The sequence below is a fragment of the Manacus candei genome, unplaced genomic scaffold (genome assembly GCF_025592945.1).
Source record: "Manacus candei isolate 608988 ecotype Guabito, Panama unplaced genomic scaffold, ASM2559294v1 h1tg000097l, whole genome shotgun sequence".
NCBI classification, from domain to species: Eukaryota; Metazoa; Chordata; class Aves; order Passeriformes; family Pipridae; genus Manacus; species Manacus candei.
The window spans coordinates 541,554-564,624 of record NW_026138145.1 but is presented as its reverse complement, the minus strand read 5'-3'; the positions used below and the strand labels follow the sequence as shown (position 1 = coordinate 564,624).

At 46.4% G+C, this 23,071-nt stretch overlaps 1 protein-coding gene across 8 annotated transcripts in view; it reads right to left on the bottom strand.

Moving 5' to 3' along the window:
- Nucleotides 1-22,085, bottom strand: part of FBXO34 (F-box protein 34) — a 42,056-nt gene extending 19,971 nt beyond the window's left edge. For 3 of the 8 annotated variants that reach the window (XM_051768802.1, XM_051768799.1, XM_051768798.1), the window contains exons 1-2: nucleotides 20,177-20,558; nucleotides 7,555-7,633 (exon numbers count right to left, since the gene is read on the bottom strand). The gene's annotated coding sequence lies outside the window, so the exon portion shown is untranslated. Of the gene's footprint in view, nucleotides 1-7,554; nucleotides 7,634-20,176; nucleotides 20,559-21,253; nucleotides 21,384-22,066 lie in introns of those variants that run through there. The other 5 variants (XM_051768804.1, XM_051768805.1, XM_051768800.1 and 2 more) reach the window with 3 other exon arrangements.
- Nucleotides 22,086-23,071: the final 986 nt, after the last annotated feature.

Sequence of the window (23,071 nt, the reverse complement as noted above, 5' to 3'; positions counted from 1 at the left end):
CAAAAAGCCCCTAAAGAACAGGTTACAGCCTAAGACAACAACAAAAAAAATAAATAATAATTAAAAAAATCACTAATTAGTGGTAGGTTCTACAAGGGCCTCTGCAGGAGGAGGTCAGGGCTGCCCCAGGCCCTTTCCAGGTGGCTCCACCATGACCCACCACAGGACATGGCTGAGCCCCTCAGTGAAGCAACTGGTACCACTGGAGAAACTTATTTAGGAAAGGGTAAAAAACACCTGAAAGAGAGAGGATAGGGAAAACCCCCACCAAGGTCAGAGAAGGATAGGAGGGGGGCTCCATGGCAGAGAAGGTAATCCCCTTTAGTAAAATGGGAGAGAAAAGACTTTTGTTTCATGTTTATCTTGGGTTTTTACTACTATTTTATTATTTGAACTGTCAGTAATTTTTTTTTGTTCGTTTTTCCGCAACAGCAATCAGTAATCTCCTGAACTTTATCTTGACCTTTTAGCTCTCTTGGCAGTCTTTCCATGCCATTTCTGATTCCAGCCCCTGGAAGGCAATAAATTTCCCTGGACAACCTGTCAGGTGCAGTCACCCACTGGAACCACTCGCTGCTTCTCCCGGGTGATCCTGTCTGGCATTGTTATCATCAAGTCTTCAGGAGGGACAGGAATATTCCTCCTTATTTGGAGAGTGACCAGTTTCCAGTCTTCCTCTTTTATTGACTTCTAACTTATTGTGAGACACTGAGCAGATCCCACCTGCACCCCTGATGTAGAGGGGGGTCCAGTCTCCCGAGTCTCCAAGCTCTCTGAGAACATCCTGTTTCACAGAATGGTTTGTGTTGGAAGGGACCTTAAAGACCACTTTGTTCCAACCTTCTGCCACGGGCAGGGAGGGACACCTACCACTATCCCAGGTTGCTCCAAGCCCCATCCAACCTGGCCTGGAACACTTCCAGGGAAAAGGCAGCCACAGCTTCTCTGGGCAACCTGTGCCAGGGCCTCACCACCCTCACAGTAAAGAATTTCTTCCCAAAATCTAATCTAAACCTGCTTCTATCAGTTTAAAAACTTTATCCCTGTCCTGTCACTCTCTACCTATATAAAAAGTCCTTCTCCCTCCTTTTTATAAGCCCCCTTAAGGTACCACAATGAGGTCTCCAAGGACCTTCTCTTCCCCAGCTCTCTCAGCCCATCTCCACAGCAGAGGTGCTCCAGCCCTCTCATCACCTCCATGGCCTCCTCTGGACCTGCTCTAAAAGGTCAACGACTTTCTTGTGCTGAGGACCCCAGACCTGGGCACAGTGCTCCAGGTGAAGTCTCACAAGGGCAGAGTAGAGGGGGAGAATCACATCCTTCAACTTGCTGACCACTCCTCTTCCAATGCAGCCCAGGACACAGTTAACCCTCTGAGCTGTGAGCACACACTGTTGGCTCATGTCCAGCCTTCCACCCCAAAGAACCCTCAAGTCCTTCTCTGCAGGGCTGCTCTCAATGACTTCTCCTGGTCTATACCCATGTCTGGCACTGCCCTGACCCAGGTGTAGCACCTTGCACCTGGACTTTTTGAACTTCACAGGGTTCCTCATTCTCACAAACGCTACACGGCCTTCTCACTTCCTCATGGAACTCCTTGGCCTGGTGACACAGCTCCTTGAGGACACACCTTCTGCAGAGATGATTCCCAGCAGGCACCAGCCCTGATTCCTGGGCAGGCACCAGCCCCTCTTTACAACCAGAGGCCCGCAGAGCTACATGAGCTGCCATCAGGCCTGGATGGGTGGAACCCTCTGACATCGCCAGAGCAGCAACTTCAACAGCCGCTGGGAAGGAGCACCTCTCCAACAGCTCCAGGCCTGCAGCATGAAGGGATACAAGGAGAGGCAAGGAAATGGGACAGCAGGGTGTCACAGCCAGCAAATCAAAGATGGAATCCAATCCAGAGGCAGAAGGAATAACACAGTAATGCTGATGAGACTCACAACAGCACCTGGCGTGACACCACAATCCAAGCGGACCCCTGGTTATCTGTCCTACAAAACCAGGCACTTCAGAGCTCATCCAAGCACATACAGATCAGCAGGAACAGGATCAGGGAGGAAACAGGGCAGTAGTGAGTGGAGCTGGGGCCACACAAATGCAGGTGGACGATCCCAAAACAACATCAGGGTGAGGAGGATATTTCTCACCACCACACTGCTTCGCAGCTTGGAAAAAAAACAAAATGAAAAACAAATAAAAACAAATAAAACCAAAAAAACCAAAACAAACAACTCTCCCCAAAAAACTAACCAAACAAACAACAAGAAAAAAAACACAAATAAAAACCCCCCCAAAAAAACAAAAACAAAAAAAAGCACCACACAAAACCTGCTCGAAGGGACCAGAAAGGACTTTGAACACCCGAAGCACAGGAGTGTGACACACCATGGCCAAACTGCTTAAGATGAAGACACAAAGCAGGCAAGAGGACACGCTACAAATCCTTCCCAGGCAAAGTATCACCTGGTTTTTACACAAATTCTTAAAAGAACAACATACACAGAACATCTGCTGAACTAACTCGGCTACAGATAAGCTCAGGGATTTTTGACTGGTAAACTGCAGTAGAGAGCAAGATTAAACACAACATCTTTGGGCATGATTTTTTCAAAGGACTTTTTAAAACCTAAGCTAATTTGGAAACCTACCAATTCCATGGATCTTTAAAAATAGAGCCAAAAAAAGATAAAAGATTTTTTTTTTCCATTAATAACTCAGAGTTACTGAAGTAAAAAATAGTTTGATATTTTAAGAGCTTTATAGTCTATACACCTAGCAACTAACACAATTAAATTTTCAGAAATTCCACGCATAGCACGAATTCCACTGTAATTCACTCTTTAAAGAAAAAAGAAAGGCCCCAAAATAGCACTGAAATTTTAGTAAAGGACAGCTTCCACACACTAAAGTGTCTTGTCAACTGTAAGAACTTTTGCTGCAAATCTTTCCTTTTTCATGTTTCATCTTCAAAATTCAGTTGCACAGACCTACAACAGGACTCCAGAAAATTCTGGTGCAATTCTTTCCAGGTTAATGGCCATTTTGGAAGTACAGACTTTTCTGCAAACAAACAGAAGTTTGTTTCACAAGATTTTAAACTTTTCAATGCAAAACACTAGAAAATATAGAATTATGGAATGGTTTGGGTTGGAAGGAACCTTAAAGATCACCTCATTCCAACCCCCTGCCATGGGCAGGGACACCTTCCACTATCCCAGGTTGCTCCAAGGCCTGTCCAACCTGGCCTTGAACACTTTCAGGGGTTGGGCAGCCACAGCTTCTCTGGGCAACCTGTGCCAGGGCCTCTCCACCCTTATCTTCCCAAATCTAATCTAAATCTCTCCTTTGTTATTTTAAAATTGTTTCCCCCTGTCCTATCACTATCTGCCCACTTAAAAAGTCACTCTTCCTCTTTTTTATAAACCCCCTTTAGGCACTGGAAGGGGCTCTAAGGTCTCTCCAGAGCCTTCTCTTCTCCAGGATGAAATATCCCAGCTCTCCCACCCTGTCTCCAGAGCAGAGGGGCTCCAGCCCTCTGAGAATCTCCATGACCTCCTCTGGATCCGCTCTAACAGTCTAAAAACAGCTTTATAATCAAGACAGAAAAGGAAAAAAACATAAGCATTGCTGTCTAACCCAGTATTCCGGCTGCTCCCTCCAGTACAATCAATATTCTCTTCTCAGAGAACACAAAAAACCCACCAAACCACTAAGAAGCAAAGCAGAAAATAAGGCACCCACAACTGTGGCTTAAAATGGATGGTTTAAGTGAACCAGCCTCGGAGCTGGGCACTGTCACTGTACTGTGGAAATACTCAGCACGTTTTCCAGCGGAGCAGCTGGTGTGAGCACACCCTGGAGAAGGACATACCCTCACAGATCCGACAGGCCAGCTCCAGAGATCCTACTCACCACGCTGGCTTTCAACAACCAACTCTCTCCCAAAAGCCAGCTGAAGCTTGCTTCAAGCCCAAAAACTAAGTTACCAGAGCAATCACCGAGCTTTATCCCTCAGCGTTTGACATCTCTCACTAATTCTCTAAGAGTTTGCAGGAAATAATTTCAAAAGCTCCCTCAAGAAAATAAGTTTCAAGCCATAGTTTTTCCATTCCGAGCCATCCCTGCACTATTTCATAGCTCTGATAATTGTACCACTGACTAAACTCCAACTGGGAATAGCTGTTTTTATCATCACTATTAAAAACAGTCCCTCACACTGTTAGGAATCTGGAAACTCACTGGAGCTGCATCCCACCCTTCGGCCTCTCAAAACACCACAGAGCAACGAAACTATGTGCTGAAACCAGAGGATCCCTGTGCTGAACAACTCCTGTAATTTCTGGGTAATTAGAACTGCCTCCCAAGCAAACCATGGAGGCTTGGTTATTGATTTTAGAGGGGCAAATGGCACCAGAGCTCTGAAAGTCAAAGTTAATTTATAGTTTTCCAGACTGGACTGGGAAAGCTGAGTTACTTTTAGAACTGGAGCAGTGATGTGCATGTTAAAAAGCCTTACATATTCACCTAGGTTTTTTCAAAAGCAAAGAGATCATATGCAGTTTTCCTTTCCTAAAAGCACATTATCTAGATTTTCACACCTTAACCAGAAGAGTGACTGACAGCTCTCAGAGAAGCAGCAAGATGCAGAAAAACAAGAGTTGAAAGAAGAGTGGGTTTAAAAAACAGCTTTTAATTATCTGAAGGTACTGTTGCCAAGTAGACAGCAAAGAAGCTGTGCATCACATACAGATGGGAAAATTCCCCCAGGTTTATTTCACAGTCAATTATAGTGGATTAACCTATTAGGAAGAACAAAATATATATATTTTTTTTGTGGATGCAAGTTTCAACAACTTGAAGAATCGTTGCCACTGGTACTTTGATACACAGGATCCACAATCTGTTCTATCACACTTCCAGTCATCACAGTACATAAACACACCCTAGAAGCAACCTCTCCCTCTTTTTTAATGCATCTTCTGTCATTATTTCCTTCTCAGGGAACTGCATCCCCTCCCCTCCTGGCTCCCCACTTTGAGTATCATTTCATATATCAGTATTTTTTCTACTGTTGTTAAAGAACAGCAGCAAGCACCTTCAAACTTCTACACACACACACCTTTGCACACACTCACATATATTATTCACATCTGTCTCTGCAAGATGCCACTGTGTAAGGTTATTTGTCAAACAGAAAAGCATTGCAGCAGTGAAAAATCAGCTTTCCAGGATCCCTGTGCTAAATCCTGGGTGTGCCTACTTTTGTTTGGTATCAAGTTCCTTCTGCTGGCTCTGCTGCAAGAGCAAACTACAGGGATAGTTAAGTTTTTCCCCACCTCCAAAAACATCTGTTCCTTTTCTAAGTTCTCCAGACTTCCTTCCCCTTGACCGTATCACAAAGGCTCTCTTTTTTAGCAAGGCTGCCTTCTTGATAGTCCATCACCATTATCTTCTTGTTCTGCAGAGCAGCTTGAATCACTGGATCTTGCAGAGCTTCCAGTCCTTTCAGCTCGAGGCCAGGATCTCAATTCAAGCATCCTGATTTACAGACAGGGTTGTTAAACTCCTTCCCTGCCTCTTATTTAACACTCCACGGCTTCCTGTCCTGGGAGGCAACCAAACTGCCACAAGAAATGCCAGCCTCTGTTCAACACCCACAATCCCCGTGACACTGAACACTTAAAACAATTATGTTACTCCCAAACCTTGCACTGCAACAGCTTTTACTCCACAAAAGTGCAGAGATGAGCAAAAATTACTTCAGCACGAAGGAGCCTGAGCCGGTTCTTCGCTGAACCTCACAGCATTCCGAGTTAACATTCAGGCTTGGCACGACCCGCCATCCGCTCGAACACACAGCACAGTGTCACCCCTCAAAACCCCACTGTTCAACCTAAAGGCACTTTCTCTCTCTCTCTCTTTTTTTTTTTTGGATTTTAAGGGTGCGTCAGCTGCTCACTGAAACAGTGGGAATGCTCCATTTAGCACACACACACTTGTTAAACTGCTCACAGCATGCAAATAAAACACCGCATTGTGCAAAAGTCATTCAGAGCCTCCCCATCCGTAGATATGAGCAGTGGAACCGCGGCCAGGAAAGAGAAACTTGGAACAACATGCAAATATTTCAGTCCCTTATTCCCAACGTTCACATCCCAGGCTGGAGCCCACAGCCCTGTCATGCTGAGGGGTGACCATGTCGAGAGTCTCCTCCATGCAACGGGTGGGAAAACAACCATTATCTGTCTTGCCCCGGGACTGCACCCTTTTATTTGTAGTTATTACTGCAAACTGCCTTTTTTTCCAGACAATGGTTGTGTTATTATAGGTACCTTCATGCCGTGCCAAAGCACATACACACAGCAATTCAGAACAATCAGCCTTGTTTTCATGGGAGCAAAGGTTGCAGCCAAATGAAATGGGTGGAGATCACATTAAACAATCTTGGAATCTGCTAATAGGATATAGGAAAATGTGACCATAATGCAGATGCGGAGTTCCCCTTTCACCTTCCAATGTTATGGATAAAATAAAAGCTTTGGAAAACCAATTAAACTGTTTGAACAACATTAAGCAAGTTGAAGTGCTCTCAGGGTTCTTACAAGACCACTGAGAAGTTCTTTAAAATTAAAACAAAGAAATGCCCTTTCAAAGCTCTGAAACCAGGGAGCCTTTCCCCACCCCAGAACACCACCTGCTTTAAAGACATGGGACACCTGCAAGTCATCTCCTTCTCCAAGGTAAAGAAAAGCTCACCAAGACAACTGTTCCTGTCTTAAAGACATGATCAGCACCTTCTTTAAGCGGGGAGTTTTCGTACTGAGGCACCTTGCTTGGTCAGCTGTAACCTGCATTCCCCTTGTTTGCTTTTGAGATGTGCATTAGTCAGCTTTCTCCTCCACAAATCTGATTGTGCCTCTGCATGATCGTACACTGAAGTCATGTCCTTGAGCGTGTGACATCAGTCTGTTGCCATGGCAATGCACAGGGCAGTCCAAAATTCAGTATTATGGCATCACTGCGGGATCAGACAGCGGAACAAGCCAACGCCTCAGAGCTGGTTAATGCAGCACGAACAGCCAAGACATTTCAATCTAAATGTTAAAGTGTGACTGCACTTTATCACACAATATTCCTCATAAATATGGCTGGAAGCCTCAAGAAAGACGATCCAGAAGGTCACTGAAGACAAACAGAGCCATCATGCATCACTAAAGAAGGGCAATATGTTTCCAAGGATGGCCACCAAGTATGAAGAAAGCTTAGTTCAGCTCTCTGAATAGAAACCACCATCTGTTCCTAAGGCAACACCAGACCTGCCTAAAGAGATCGTTCACAGAGAAACAGGGATGGCCCCCCAGCACCCTCGGGCCAAGGGCTGGGTTGCACAGTTTTTCTGGAAATCAGAGACTGGAGCATCACAGCCCTGTCAGCCCTTTCCAAGAGAAAGCATTACATAAGACACAGTTCTTCCATTTCGAGCTGTGAAGCAAAGATCATCATTAACCCAACCTGTAACAAAGCCATGTAGTTAAAAAAGGGTGGTACCTTCCAAGAGTTGTTATTCCATGTAGGGTTAGACATTACAGTTCTGTAGGTTCCTTGCACACTCACGAGAATGGCATTTCTGAAGAGCAAAAGGGAAGGAAAAAGGAAATTAGTGACACAGTAACAGTGTTACAACCACCAACCAGCTCTTAAGACACAAAAGATCGATTTGCCCAGAGCAAAAGGGCACATGGGAACAGGCACCCCTGCACTGCTGACGTGGAGCACCACCAATTCAAGGTCTTCAGTGCTGACTGACCGAGTACACCCCAAAAAGAGCCCACCAACTACAGGTGGCTGGGCAGAAGGCACTTTGGCACCCTGGGAGCCCAGGGTGCAGGGATAGCAAAGAGGAGGAACACAAAGCTCCCAGTAGCCAGGCTGGACCCCTTTCTTTACCTGTTCCCATCAAACACCACATGTTCAGGGGTTCCCAGTCGCTGCTCTAAACACCCAAATTCCTCAAGACCCTTGAGTGCCACCGCTTCTGCACGGCAGCTTCTGTGAAAACCAGCCCCTCCCCACACGCTTGACTGCTTTCATTTCACCTCCTTCCGCTTTCCCTTATTAATCCACGTGTCTCCCACAGCTCACTCAGCACCTCCCTCTGCAAAGCTGACCTCCATCCTCCCCATAACCCCGGACGCACCCACAATTTCTTCACGCTGCCATTAACGAGGCACATTTCACGTTCTCGGCACGGATGCAACCCTCACCCTCTCCTAACCCCTCCACCCATGTCCCTGGCTGTAATTACCCCAACACCTCGTTATCTAACACCCAACACAAGCCTTGGGGCTGGGAACCATTGTTTATCTGGCTCTGCGACGTCACACACCCCGGTGGCGTTGTATAAATAAATTCCACAACCTGTTTGAGCCTGAGCTTGATTCAGACCTGAATTATCCCAGTTTCTAAGTGACTGCTGCAAATACCTTCACTTGCTGCTTTAGCAACACCAGCTTACACAACCAGCCACCACAGGCAGCTCCAGTGCCACTCACCACAGCAGCCAATTGCTCCCACGGACCACAACTGCACAAAAAACACCTTAAATCCCTCTACTTTTAAATACAAGTTGCAGATTACAAAGGGGAGAGGCAGGCAGAGGCATACTGCCCTCAGCAACGTGCCTGTCACCTGAAGGACAAGCTCCACGGGCCAGTGTCACCTCTCAGCCACCAAAGCATGCAGGTTTTGCCCCAGTCTCAGCCCTTACACCCAGCAGGTTACCCTGTCACGAGCCTGAAGTACCACTGAGGATGAGATTCTGGAAGCAGCTTTACACCAAACGGATTTCAGAGCAAAATAAAGCCAGCAGGCTTCATCTCCATGGAGCTCCTGCAACACAACATAGGCTGAGCAAGTTACTCAGGGCAGAGGTCTTTCTTATTAACTACCTAGTAAATTCAGATTAAAGTCAGACAGCTTTTCCCCCTCCCTCACATAAAAATCAGATGCTATCCAGCCCCGAGGAATCAATCCAGCTCCTGCAATAAGGAAAACCTGCTCGCAGCCACATGACACCACACACAATCCAGAAGACTGTGGCCCTTCAGATACTCATTAAACTTTTTTCCCCTAGAAAAGTCTCCAGCAAAGGATAATTTGCCTTCAATTCATTTTCTACGGTCAGGATGGATGGTAACTAAGTACTGGATATGGAAGCACATGAGAAGTCCCAGGGCAGCCATCCCAGCTCATGAACACATCAGTGCAAAAACCTGTGGACAGTCACCACCTACTGCCCCAGCCACGTGTGCCGGTTCCAGCATCCATGTGATGCTTCAGAGGGGCAATCAAAGCCCTGAGCCAAACACAGGGAGGAGAGGAAGGAAGCACCAAGACACAACACAACCATTAAGAGGTAAACAGAGGCCTGAGAAGAGCCAAGGCTGGGGGGCTGCTGTGGAAGCTCAATTAACACACTTCAAGACAAGGAGCGGAGAATAAGTCAACTCACCATCCCCAAATGGTCACAAGAGCCTTGTCAACTTGCACAGACTGAAGACCAGTTCCAAAAAAACACTAAGCACGGCGTTGGGAAGGCAAATGGACCGTTTTGAGAACATAGGATTAGCTTTTTTACTGGAGAAGGGGAACACAACAGCAGCACACACAACAACTAACACTGTGGGTTTGAGACACCTGTGAGAGACATCGTTTTATGAGGCAGCAGTTCATGTCAACACAGAAGATGCCAAAATCTTGCTGTATGTGATGGTGTTTACAGGTGGAGGAGCTCTGCCCTCTCATAGGAAGGAGCTGTGCTTTGCAGACCCTTCCTGACTACCCAGCTGAACCTCCTGTCCACAGGCAAGTCCCTTTCCATCTACACTACCCTCGGAGCAGGTTGGCCAACACAAAAGTTATCATATCACAGCCCATCTTCTGGCTTCTTTTCCCTACAAAGGCAAGGCCCCCAATCTCTTTTAAAAAGGCAGTGTGGTACTCCCACACCAGACTCATATCCTGCATTATTCTCTCAAGGAAACTGTGGCAAAGATCACTGGGTTATCTCCACAACAGGCTGGGGGTCAGGGAGCCCTGCTGCCAGATAACACTCCAGGCTTAAACCTGGTTTTTATTTAGGCAATACCCAACCCAGCCTGGCAGCCTCCTGTCCCTGCAACATCAGTGGCTAAAAAGGGATGCAGGAGTCTGATCAGCTACAGATTTCCACAGAATCCCAGAATGGTTTAAGTTGGAAGGGACCACAGTGGGTCATCTGGTTCATCCTTCCTGCCCAAGCAGGATCATCTCAGAGCACATGGCACAGGACTGTGTCCAGAGGGCTCTGAAATACCTCCAGTGAGGGAAACTCCACAGCCTCTCTGGGCAATCTGTTCTAGTGTGTGGTCACTTGCACAGCACAGGAAAGAAGTATTTTCTCCCTATACAAATAAATAAATACCTCCCTTAAAAAAAGTGATGCAGTTCATGTCGTTAAAAGAAGCCACACTGTTCTTATCAAAGCCTGGACCCACTCCAGTGCATGATGAGCAGGTCCCTTTGCAAAGCACATTTGGGCCTTTCCCTCTGAAAGCCACCTTAAAAATATAAGACCCAACTAAGTGGGCCTCATACTCCTTAATCCTTTGAAATTCACCATCACTTCACCTTATTTATTCCAAGAGCTTAATGCTGCAGCTGGACCTACATGATCAACCCTATCAGCCAAGTTACGACCAACACAACCAAGCCCAAACTTACAAAAACTATTAACTCGTAAAAAGTGTTATCACATTTTCTCTCCCAAAACATTTAACCTGCTAACAAGTATCTGTCTCAGTGTGTTACCATCCTCCCATTGTCCTGATCTGAGTTAGCAGGCTTACACTAAAACACAGCAAGAGCCAAGAGCACTCATCCAAGCAGAGCCTGCAAGAACAGACCCCCTTTGGGGCAGCGACAGTTGAGGTCGATTTAATGCGAAAACAAACTACTTTTCCATTCAAGTCCAAAGCAGAGACAAAGAATTTTATGTGGCTCAGATTGCACAGTCAGCTGTCTTTTTAGGAACAGATCGGATTTAACAGTTCTATGGCAGTCCAGAAAAAAAAAAAATAAAAATGAGCCTGACAGAAGTTTATGGTTTGGCCAGTACTGCACTGTGCAAAATCCAGGCACTTGTCTGCAGTGCTCTCATGGCCTTCAGCCGGTACCTCAAAGTCATCATCATCAACATCAGTTCCAAAAAGGTATTTTGAGAGACACTGGAACAGGCTGCCCAGAGAAGCTGTGGCTGCCTCATCCCTGGAAGTGTTCCAGGCCAGGTTGGACAGGGCTTGGAGCAACCTGGGATAGTGGAAGGTGTCCCTGCCCATGGCAGGGGGTTGGAACAAGATGAGCTTTAAGGTCCCTTCCAACCCAAACCATTCAGGATGTTGTGATTTTTCAGGATTCAGCCTGATGCACAAATGCATTTTTATCTCATTTCAAAGAAAGACAAAATTCCTCTCTGAAGCTCTGCCCTATCATTCTCTCTCACATCACACAGATTGCATTTAACACCATTTCTACACTGGAGAACCAAAATGACACCATTTGTCAATGAGACCACTCTCACCACAGGGACCCATATTCTGAAGCAGCAGAGTTGTGCTCAGGCTCTTCAGTTTAACTATTTTGGGGCCTAATGCAGACAGAGAAACTAATATTAGCATGTATTGCTATGGAAAGGAATATAATCCAAACCTTCACTGGTTTATATCTAAACCCTTTGAGACATCCAACGTCAATGCTAAACAAATCTTCACCTGGCAAACACTTGGAGAGCCTTCAGCTGAAGCTGCCAGGTAAGGGAATGCAGTATTTGGGGATATTTTTGCTACATACACTGGGGACATACCTCTGAAACACACAAAGCCCAGAGAAGCTTCATGACAGCTGCAAAAACAACTTTGTCCTGGCTAACATTCACATAATGAAATTACAGCTTCACTCCAGGGAAAAAGGAAAAAGCACTTAAGTTTTGTTTAGATTGAAGTGCTTCGAGCCACACCACTTATCTGCTATCAGAGCAGATTGCAGGGCTGCTCCAATGATTATTCTGTAATGAAGTAACTGGAATTGGAAGGTATGCAATTAGTCCTATCTCCTCCTCTGCCACCCCCCTAACAAGAAAAAAACCAGCACAGACGTTATCACCTCTTCCTCTAGTTCTGCTACCCTCATTTAAAATACCCACAAAGCAAAGTAGGGCTGTCACAAGCTGCTAACAAGCCTGTCTTGGCCCTGACTGGCAGCAAAGGTGATATTATCAGCATCTCCCCAGGAGAAAGTTACTGGGTTACCTAATGGGATGCTTTCTCAGGTACCCCCCCACACACACATTTATATTAAGCTTAACATGCCTGCATTTAGCTATTTCAGTAAAAGCAAACCACTTTTGAGATGGAAAAAAAAAAAAAGGCACTGCTGTACCTACCAGCTTTAAGTTAAAGCATCTCTCATTAATCCTCCTGGGCACGATCACTGGGAAGTGAATATATTAAACTCAGGACACAGGTATTGCTTGCTGGCATTCTGGATAGGTTTACTGACTCCAGCCTGGCTCATTTTACCTGGGTCATTTACCCTCCCTTCCCTTAAAGAGCTGGTTTTTATGTTTGTGAAGTGGTATATGCAGCTTTTCCATAACTGCAGCTAATAGCTGGAAGAGGCAGAAAGGCCCCAGACACCCCACAGCCAAATGGCAACTCACAGTAAATCCCTGATTCCAAACTGTAATTCTGATAAAATACATGTTGGCATTTATTCAGGCTCCAAAGCTCACTCATCTCCTCTCCTCCACCCCAGCAATACCCATTGGGGTCTAATTAAAGACATGGCTTCTCCCAACAGCCTCTGCCTCATGTATATCCCAGAGAAGTTTCTCTATTTGTGACCCAAGCAACACAAGGGAGAGCTGGAGGGACAAGGGGGATTCCCCCAGACCTAAAAAAAAAAAAATTATATAAAAATATTTAAAAAAACTCCAACACTATTAATGCAACAATGAACTTGTTCTACATAGGTCCACTACTGATGCAACAATTTTACACTCAGATTAAGTTCCTTGACTTTTTTTCCAAGCTAAGTTCTTTCCAATTTTCTTAAAAACATTTTCCCAAAGACAATGGGCCATCCCTGCAGGATGCACTGGTGCCTTCACTTCCTTGGATTCAGTCAGGCCAGGGATGAAGCTGTTAACACCTCTCAAAATCCATACACAACCCTTTCCTTGCTGGATACATCTACAGATCCAAAAGAAGAAAAAGAGCTTTAAAAAAATCCCTTTTAAGGCAAGTAGAGTATGCAGAGACATTTGCTACAAAGGTGTGTAAACTGCTACTATTTAATCCACAATTTATCCCATGGCCTCCAGCTGACACATCCCTGGACAGCATTTTAACAGCCCCATAAGCAGTTAAAGCTGAACAAAGCAATCATCAGGAAAACTGGTTTAGTCCACTGCTGGTGGCATCCCATGCCCTATCCATGGAGGAAGCATGACTCAAACTGCTCTGAGCTCCCATCCACAGCACAGGCTGAATTCCCAGTAACTTGTACCAAAGCCACATCTCCAACTGCTTCTGCTGCGAGACCAATTCGAAGCAAGTTACTTTACATTTTAATATGACTACATCTGCAGCCCTAAAAAAATCCACAAGCATTTTAAGAAAAAGACAGGGATTTTTTTTTTCCTTAACACCATAGAAGATGGATTCACTGCTACCAGTAATCCTCCCACAGCCCCAGTTTCAGAAGCAGCAGCAGATTTACTTAGATTTCAGATGCATAAACAAGCGCTCTCTGCATCACTTCATTCATGTGTTTATTAAGATAAAGTTACCTCATTAAAAAAAAAAAACAATGGTAGAGTGTCATCCTCCTCTAGAGAGGAAATTAAATGAAAAATGTGAGGAACTCACAGTCTGACCCACAGCTGATGGTAAGTTCTGGTGCCCTGATGGTTCAATCAAGGTGTATAAACCCACTTCCAGGGACAGGTTTTCCTTAAGGGTTTGGTTTGGTTTTTTTTTTTTCAGAATTCCCTTACCAACACTTGTCTCAAGCTACCAGGCCTTCCATATATGTTTACAGGGAGCTTCTCTCCACCTCAGGAGTCAGGATGGGAGGAAGGACAAAACCTCTGCAGACAAAAACATTAAGAGGCCCAAGGCAAGAGCAAAGGCTTCACGATGGAAAGGATTTTTACTCTTTGCAATATTGGCAAAGTTCAGCAGAAAGACCTCAATGAAGAGCTTTATAAATCAAAAGAGAGCTGGGATGCCTCTGGAAGCACATGAATCAGTGAACATAAACCCCAATTCAACACCAGCCTCTATCACTGATACACAAGTCCTGCTTGAACCCAGGATCCAAACTTTTTTTTAAAATATAGCCTCTAGTGTGAGTGTGACACACTGCAAAAAGCCAGACCACAGGCACAAGCCACGAGTTAGTCTTTGAAGTTTAGATACACCAGAAAATTATTTCACCTACCCAGATGCAGAGGGATAGCTGCTGCCTTTGATGCTACAAGACATTTTGGTCTTACACTGCCCAAGGACTTCAAATTGCTTGCTGGGCTTGCAGCGTGGCAACACCCAAGCCTACACATACACACGAGCCTAATTATGCCTGGTCTAGACTTGGGGGGAGGAAAAGAAAAAAAAGAGAGAAGAAATATTTTCACTGATGTTAGCAGGCAAAGAAAATAATAGCACATACAAAGAAATCTCCAGAGTGACTTATGAAGAAGATTTTATGCCTGGCTTTCTGCCAATTACAGAGGAATTAAAGAGTCTAGCAATATAACCCCGCTCATCCCGAGGAAAAAAACTGCATTTTTAAGTGATCAACAGAGTAAGAGGGAGGAGGAAAGAGGGACAAAGACTCAGGACTGCAACTGCACAGAGCAACATAGGAAGTTCCTGGTGGTACCGAGACAGAAATTGGGCACGAATAGTTCAGATTTTAAAATTAATCCAGTCTATTGCATCCAAAAGAAAATCAGGACATAACAGCTGATTCCAAATAACAGCACATTCCAATAAAGCAGACAGTATTTTTTTTACTATAAAATTCCAACTGCTTCAATATTTCACAGATTATTCTGACTGCCAACCAGCAAAATCAGTGAAAGGTGGAGGTCACAAAAACAAAAGCAAACCAAGTGGAAACGGCATGACTAGATATCTTAGGGAGCTGAAAATGTGTCAAAACCCAGCCTTTCATGAGAAAGAACATTTAGTAGCTATCTGCAGCGATGAATTTACATCCAAACTCTTTGGAGCTTAAAAATTCACATCATGAGACCAGCTTTTAGCGGAATTAGGACCAGACTTGACATGCCCCAGTTTCCCCAAGGTTACTTTTTGAAATGCAGCTACACTTAAAATATTTCCAGTGCTCTTCTCACACTGCAGAAGAGCAAGCAAAGCCTACCTTCTAATTTTACTGTTTGAGGGGTTTTTATAAGAATTTAACTTCAGCACTTTTTTATTTGAATGACAAAAGGAATTTTGCATTAGACTGCAGGTTGAAAGTTGCTGGAAATGGCAGCGAGACACTGTTATTTATATAAAGTCACTGCAAGGAGAAAAAAGTTACTGAAGCTTTCTAAACCAAACTTTGTAAAACACCAAAATCACAGAATGAACCAGAAGTAGCTCGGGAGTTGCTAGGGATGTTTCAAGTTAATAAAATTCTAAATTAAATGGCTGCCGCTTAGGTTTGCCAAAAAATTATGCAAATTTCCAAAGTTCATACATAGTAATTAGCACAGCAAAAAGCAGGTCCCAAATAAGTGATGAAGTTAGCCTCGCTCTTATTTTTCCAGCAGATGGAATTAGCTATGTGTGAAGCTATTTTTTTTTTTTTTTGCAATTGGAGATTAAACATATTATCCTGAATATCAATCCTGCAAGTACAGCATGTTGGATACACGCACTCATGGAAGCAGGAACATGCAAAAGGCAGTCTGAATCCCTCTCTTCCATCATTCTAAACAGGACACTGAAGAGGCTGGGAGGGGGGAGGGTTTACATATTTAAGATTTCATTTTTCAAACTGATTGCTGACAATTTAGTTGAGACAAGTTGTCTCAAAGTACATTTAGAGTTAATAGTCCAAACAGGTTTTTCCGCAGAAAAATGTCTGCCTCGACTAAAAATACGTCCTCTTGATGTGCTAATTGACAGATCACAAAAAGCCATCCAAACTGCAAGTTGAAACAACACATGTAAACAGAAAGTCTCCTGGTTTTGCCCATTACTGCTCCAAAACCTGGTTCACAGGCACATCCATCCTACGTTGGATATCACATACTGTAACATAAATTCACCTTTTCCATTCCTGTTACTGATCTGCCACTTCACACTTAAGAGACACAACCTCCTCCTCAGCTCTGCAGTTCTCCAGCAATGTCTGAGCCTCACGTGTGCCCTTGACCAAAATACCCCACCTGTGTTCCACATTCTGAATTTAGTTTCTCTTAAGAAGTGAAAACAAGCTGCAAGTCTTGCTACACGAATATTACTTTCGGGTAGCCCAGCAAAGACCTCTGGAATCTGTGTGTGCTACAAAAAGAACCCAAATCTCACATAATTGAAGGAACATGGGGAGGGGAAAGCAAAGTTTAACTCTAATTTAAAAGTCAAGTAAGTGACACGCTGGATTGAATGCTATTAACCAAAACTGCAAGTTAAAGGTAGATGTACTGAGAGCAGTAGAAACTCTGCCCGCAACAAAATGAGAATTCTCTTACAAAAATACCTCTGTGGCCAAATGAAACAGAGAGTTTAAGTAAGAAAGCAAGCACTTACACCTATAATGCTCTCCCCCTCTTCCTTCTCAGCTAGGGAGTCTGATTTATCTCAAAGCAATCAAAAGAAAATACTTTGATTTTTAAAGTCAGAAAAGCTGCAGAAATGAAAGCCCTGTCTGGCACGAACAAATGATATTTCTGAAATCAAAAGAAGATTTTCCAAGTTAGGGGAAGGGCGAAAACAGCCCTGAATAACTTACTTTGCATAGCCCAGTTCCTGCCAAAACAGTTCTGAAATCCCATGGTAGTTCAGATAATTTCCATTCTTAGACAAAAAAAAAAAAAAAAAAGGCTAGATTGAACATTAGCAACATTAATTGTGTGATATGACCTGAATGATGCAAGAACAAGTAGTTAAGTGAACCACAGCATCTGCTGAATTTTTAATCACTAGTTGTTTTGCTGCAAGGCAGAAGAACACTGTATATTAGCTTCCAAGCTCTGCACAGAATGGCACATTAGGACAGCAGGATTTAAACTGGCAGGAATTCTGCCTCCCTGCTACCTAAATGCCATCACTTCGCTGTGAACTGCAGACAGAGCAGCTTCTAAAGCAGGATTATTTTTTAATCACATGGGGGGGGGAGGGAAAAGCACTGTTTTCTGCACCCCAAGATGCCGGTCGGCCATTTCTGAATAATATATTTAATTTTTTTTAAAGCTGACATTTTCTTAACAGCCATCTATGCGTCCCTACGTAGGGTATTTTTACTTTCCAAACAGCTTTAAGTAGTCATGTGGCTGCCCAGCAGCAACTTGCTGCCAAAGAGGTAGCTGAACCTTCAGTGTGTAGGAAGGTGATCTATGTAAACATTCCTATTAGCTCTGTACTGCACCAGGAGGAGCAACTGCAACATGTTTAGGCACACCTGAGCTATATTTAATCCATCTTCCTCTGACATCCATTGCAATGACGCTGCAGACGCCCAAATTTGGACAGCCAGGTCATGGTACCATTGATGAGAGTCAACAAGCCCATCCTATACCCACACCAGCCAGTCCTGCTGGGATTTCTCTGTGTCTGACACCCAAAATAGCCAGATTAAACCAACCACCCTGCCTACAGTGGTAAATACAGCTCCAGCTATGCTCTAGGCATGAAACTGCAACAGCAGGATTAGCAAGTGATACAGCAGATATCCCCCTTCCACAACAAAGACAGAAAGAGAAAAGTTATTTGGGGGATAAACACTAATTCCACAACTACAATGCAAATTCCAAACAAATCCCACAATTACAGCCAGGATCTGCACTAGGGGCAATGATCCTGATTCAAATTTTAGGGGTCAAAAAAGAGGACATTTTAAGAAAAGGACAACATTCGTACATTAAAAAGTCTGTCACACCGACTTTAACAGAATCTATGTTTAATAAGTTAATAGAATCAAAACAGCTTAGAAAACAAAACCAGCAAAATATGCTACAAATAAAAACGGAGCAGCCACACATACCAAAGCAGCATTCCTGTGCCCCCCTTCCTAGAGAGCTTACAGAGTCAGGAAGAGGATCTCTAACCAACAACTTTCACTAAACCAAGGTCTCCTTCAAAAGCTTAAATGTACAGGAACAGCCAGTGATACATCTGATGACCAAATAACCCACAAGAGCCAAAAATCCCAGCAGACAAGGGCAAGAGAGATGCTTCCCAAGATACATTATCTTTAATGACAGGCTTAGGATCAGTCCTACATTTTCCTTGCAGGCTCAACTATTCAGGTACAAGAAAAGCTGCTCTCTTCTCTGAAGCCAGGTATCAAACCTGCAACAGGAATATTAAAATATGCCATGTCTGCTGGGAATACAGCCATCAGTGTGTGAGGATTATACCAAAATGCTTGTTTGGCTGTGCTACAGGGCAGTGAGAAGTGAAAATAACATGTTATGATGAATGTGTTGACACCTGGAACCTCAGGGTCAGTTATTACCTCTGTAGTATCGTGCACATACTATACAGTATTCAACTTCACATCACCAGAAACTTAACTTGGCACCTCCATCCCCCAAAACCACAGTCCTTCCTGGAAGGGGAACTACAGGCCAGCCTCTGTGAACACCCACAGCATGCTACAAAACGAACTTCCAAACTGAAGAGACACAGAAAGATGTTTTATACCCTATAAGACACTTAGTTGCAGCTCAGCACTTGACAAGCCACTCACAATTCCTCACGACCCCTCTCTAAACGGAGAAAAGGTTTTAAAGAGCATTTAGTGCAAGTGAAACATCCCCAGCTTTCACCTCAGCCTCTGCTTGTTCTCCAATTAAATACAAAAGAGACAACTTAGTCATACAGAGCACGCAGGATGGTTTTAAGACAGTGGTATTAAATCAAATCCCACAACTTTTCACACCTATTAAAATGTTACTTTGTCATTAGCAGGGGAGATTTTGATAAGCGCGACGCAATTAACAGACACTGCCTTTGTTGCCAGGCTGCTCGTGATGAAGCCCAGGCTCCCTGACATTCCATTTCTTCCCCTCCAAAGCCCTGTGCTATGGCAAATTTATGGTTTTTAGCGTGTAAGAGGAGAATTGGGCATGTTACCTTCAAAATCAGTCAATAAGGCTCTTTCACTCGGGCCCGGGGAAGGCGGGTGGCTGCTGGAAAGCAAGACAAGGCTCTCCCTTCCCCCTCCCCTCAGGACCCAAAAACGCTGCGTTCAGAACACTCCCATCCCCTGCAGCAAGGGATTAGCCATTTATTAAAAAGGAATCAAAACACTGTAAAAGGCTTCCAGTTAAGATTTCAAGGAAAAAAAAAAAAAAAGAAAAAAAGAATAAAAACCAAAACCCCAACACAACACCCATGGAACCAGATTCCCATTAGGAATTCTTCTGAACACCGAAAGAAGGAGCAGCTCAAGCCTGAGCAGGATGTCATTTGTCCGGACAACGCTGATCAAATGGTGCAAAAGGAGGACAGAACTAGATTAATTTTTTTTCAGTCAGTCATTTTGCTGCCTCCACGTTGAGCAGCAACAACATTCACAACCTACAGGCATTTACTGGTTTAGACTTTGGACTTTCGAAACCACTGCCTACCTCCACGCTCGGCTTTTAGGGTTTTTTTTTTTTGGCTCTTCTCTAGGGGTGACAGACAATTATAATGGCCAATTATGTAAAACCCTTCATCCGAGAAAACACGGAGCACTACGCAAACACTCATTAGGACTCGCGACCCGAGTCTGTGCCCGCACGTTCCCGGGTTCCACAGCCACCCTGGCTATCCCCAAAACTGGATTCCCAGCGCTGTGGCACGGCCAGGACAGCGCTCAGCAGGGCAGGGTCAACCACTGGAGTACTCACACAGCCTCGCAGGCGGGTTTTGCAGCCCAGGCTGCCAGAGCTGAGCTCTACAGCCCCATCCAAGCCGGTTATTTAAAAGCAGAGCAGGGACGTACGCGGCTGTTGGGCGTTGTACGAAGCACCTCGCAGGACAAGCCTTAGATCCACTTCTCCGGCTGATACAAGGAGATTTCTCCAACTGGAAGCGGCACTGCGCAAGCCAAAAACCTCGGTTTACTGAAGAAATTAAAAGCTACACTGTTTCGAGTAAGGCCTTGGAGGAAGTAATTCCGAGAAGAAATCACTTCCACTGCAATTGTACTTTTAACCTTTCCTTAGGTTCGTACGCCGCCCCCCACGTGAACACGTTATTCAAACGTTATCACAACATCTAATAGCGATTAAAGCTGTCTCTTTTGGATCGCTGTTTACGTTTACCGAGTTCACAACCCCTCCCTGCGAAGGGCTTGATCGATGCGTGAAACACGGGGGGGGGGGGGGGGGGGAGCCGTGCGGTAAAAGAAAAAGAAAAAAAAAAAAACAGGACCAGGAAGTGACCGCAACTCGGTTGAGCAAAATTTAGGGGGGGGGGAGGGAATAAGTGCAGGGGAAGGGAAGGGGGCGTTTTGAAGAGCTAGTCCGCGAGAAGGCAGAGAGCGGCGGGGCTGTGTCCCCACGGCCACGCGTGGGGCGGTCGCGTTACGCAACCGCGGGGGGGACGGGGATGCCCCGAGCCCCGCACGGTGACCCGGCGGTGCGGGGTGGGGGGGACGGGGCCGCTCCCGGGCCGGGAGAGCCGTGGGAGCGCTGCCAGGGCAGGGCAGGGCAGGGCAGGGCAGGGAGCGCGATAAACCCCCCTCCGGGGAGAGGCGGGCGCCGGGGGGGAGCGTTAAAACGACCGGGTAAAATAACGCGGAGCGGAGCGCGGGGGGCGCGGAGCCCTCGGCGCGGCCCCGTCCTACAGGCGGGCAGCGGCCCCGCCGCCGCCATGGCCGGCGGAGCGCGGGCGGGCCCCGCTGGCCGCTCGGCCGCCCACCTGCCCCGCACCGGCCGGCCCCGGCACCCACCCACCCACCCACCGCCGCCGCGGGAGCTTACCCGGAGCGGGGCCGGAGCGCGGGGCGCCGCGGAGCCGCCAGGCTCGGCTGGGCTCGGCTCGGCTCGGCCCGGCCGGATCCCCCCTGCGCCCCGGCGGCGGCGGGAGGAGCCGCGGCGGCCGCGCCAATCCGGGGCGGAGCGGGGCGGGACGCGGAGCCGGCGGGGAGGGACGCGGGGAGGGACGCGGGGCCGCCCCCGCGCCGCGCCAGGCACCGGCCGCCCCGCCGCGCCAGGCACCGGGGGCTCGGCTCGGGGCGCTGCCCGTTCCTCGGGACTCGAGCCCCCCCCGTGGTGCCCCGCAACCCCCGCTGCTCGCCCCGGTGTGCCCGGGCTCGGAGCGCCCTGCCCGGGCTTGGCGACCAACGTGGCACTGGGAGCCGCGGGGGTGCTGGTTCTCGGCCCGCTCGGTGGCACCGGCAGGTTAACGTGGTGGTAACAGGCTAAAAACCTACACGGTCCTCTGCGGGAGACCAAAAACTCGTTGGATAGAGCTCCTGGCTTTGAAATCTGCGGAACTCCCGCTGCAGGGCCGAAAGAATCACAGGATCAGTTAGGTTGGAAAAGACCTCTGAGATCATCGAGTCCAACTGAACACCACCACCGTGTCAGGTAGACCGTGGCACAAAGTGCCACATCGAGTCTTTCCTTAAACACCTCCAGGGTGACTCCACCACCTTCCTGGACAGCCCATCACAAAAGAGCTGCTGGGAGGTCACTGAGAGTGTCCCTCAGTACTGAAACCTCACCAGAGCCATGCTAGCCTTGCCAGCTTGTTTTGCCAACGTTACCTCCCCGGGAACAATCACTAAATACCCTTTTGCTGTCATCTGTCCTTGACAGTGGAAAACACGAGCTGCTGCTCCTGGAGTAGATTATCCGAGGGGGCACAGCTGTGCAGACCCAGGCAGTGGTTTGTCACGCAAGTGTCACCCCAGCCATCCTCTCTGTGCCGTCCTGGTGAAGGCTCAGCCTGCAGGGAGAAAGAAACAGGCACTGGAGAAATCCTTCTAAACCAGAGGTATCAAGAACAAGCAAGAAACACAAAGGGAAGGCATTGGAAAAGGGGAATAAAGGGGCGGTACCAGCTGATGGCTTGATCCTAAAGGGGTTCCTGCAAGAAGGAGCTTCCCCTCTCCTTAAAAGATTTTGGCAGTTCACTTCCAGCTGGAGGGATGTGGGCAGGGATGGAGGTCCCCACGGAGGACCACCTATGACTCAGGGGGAGGGCAGTGTAACAAACCAAAAGGGCCTGGTTTCTCTCACACCCGAGAGAACAGCATGAAGCTGTCAGGAGAGGTTTAGGTTTGATCTTAGGAAAAGGTTTTTCACCCAGAGGGTGGTCAGGCACTGAACAGGCTCCCCAGGGCAGTGGGCACAGCACCAGTTCTGCCAAACTGAAGAAGCATTTGGATGACGCTCTCAGGGACAGGGTGAGATTGTTGGGGTGTCCTGTGCAGGGCCAGGAGTTGGACTTGTTGATCCTTGTGGGCACTTCCAACTGAGGATATTCTATGATTCTATGATTCCCTGACCTGCAGGAGGGCAGCACTACTTACTCTGTGTAATAGAACACTGTGAGGAGATCCTTGAGGCTGTTCTCAAGCTAAAAAGCAGTCTAAGTGTGTCAGCACAGCACTGTGATAGTCCTGACGAGGGGCAGAGCTAATTAGCCAAGGCCCAGGATCACATTAACATGGATTCTCAGATGGCTGAGATGAACCTCCCAAAGTCTCTGGAGTCCCTATTGACTACAGCCACTACATCCAAAGACAAAGCGAGGGCAGGAGGGAAGATAGAGGTAAAATGAGTTGCTGAAGG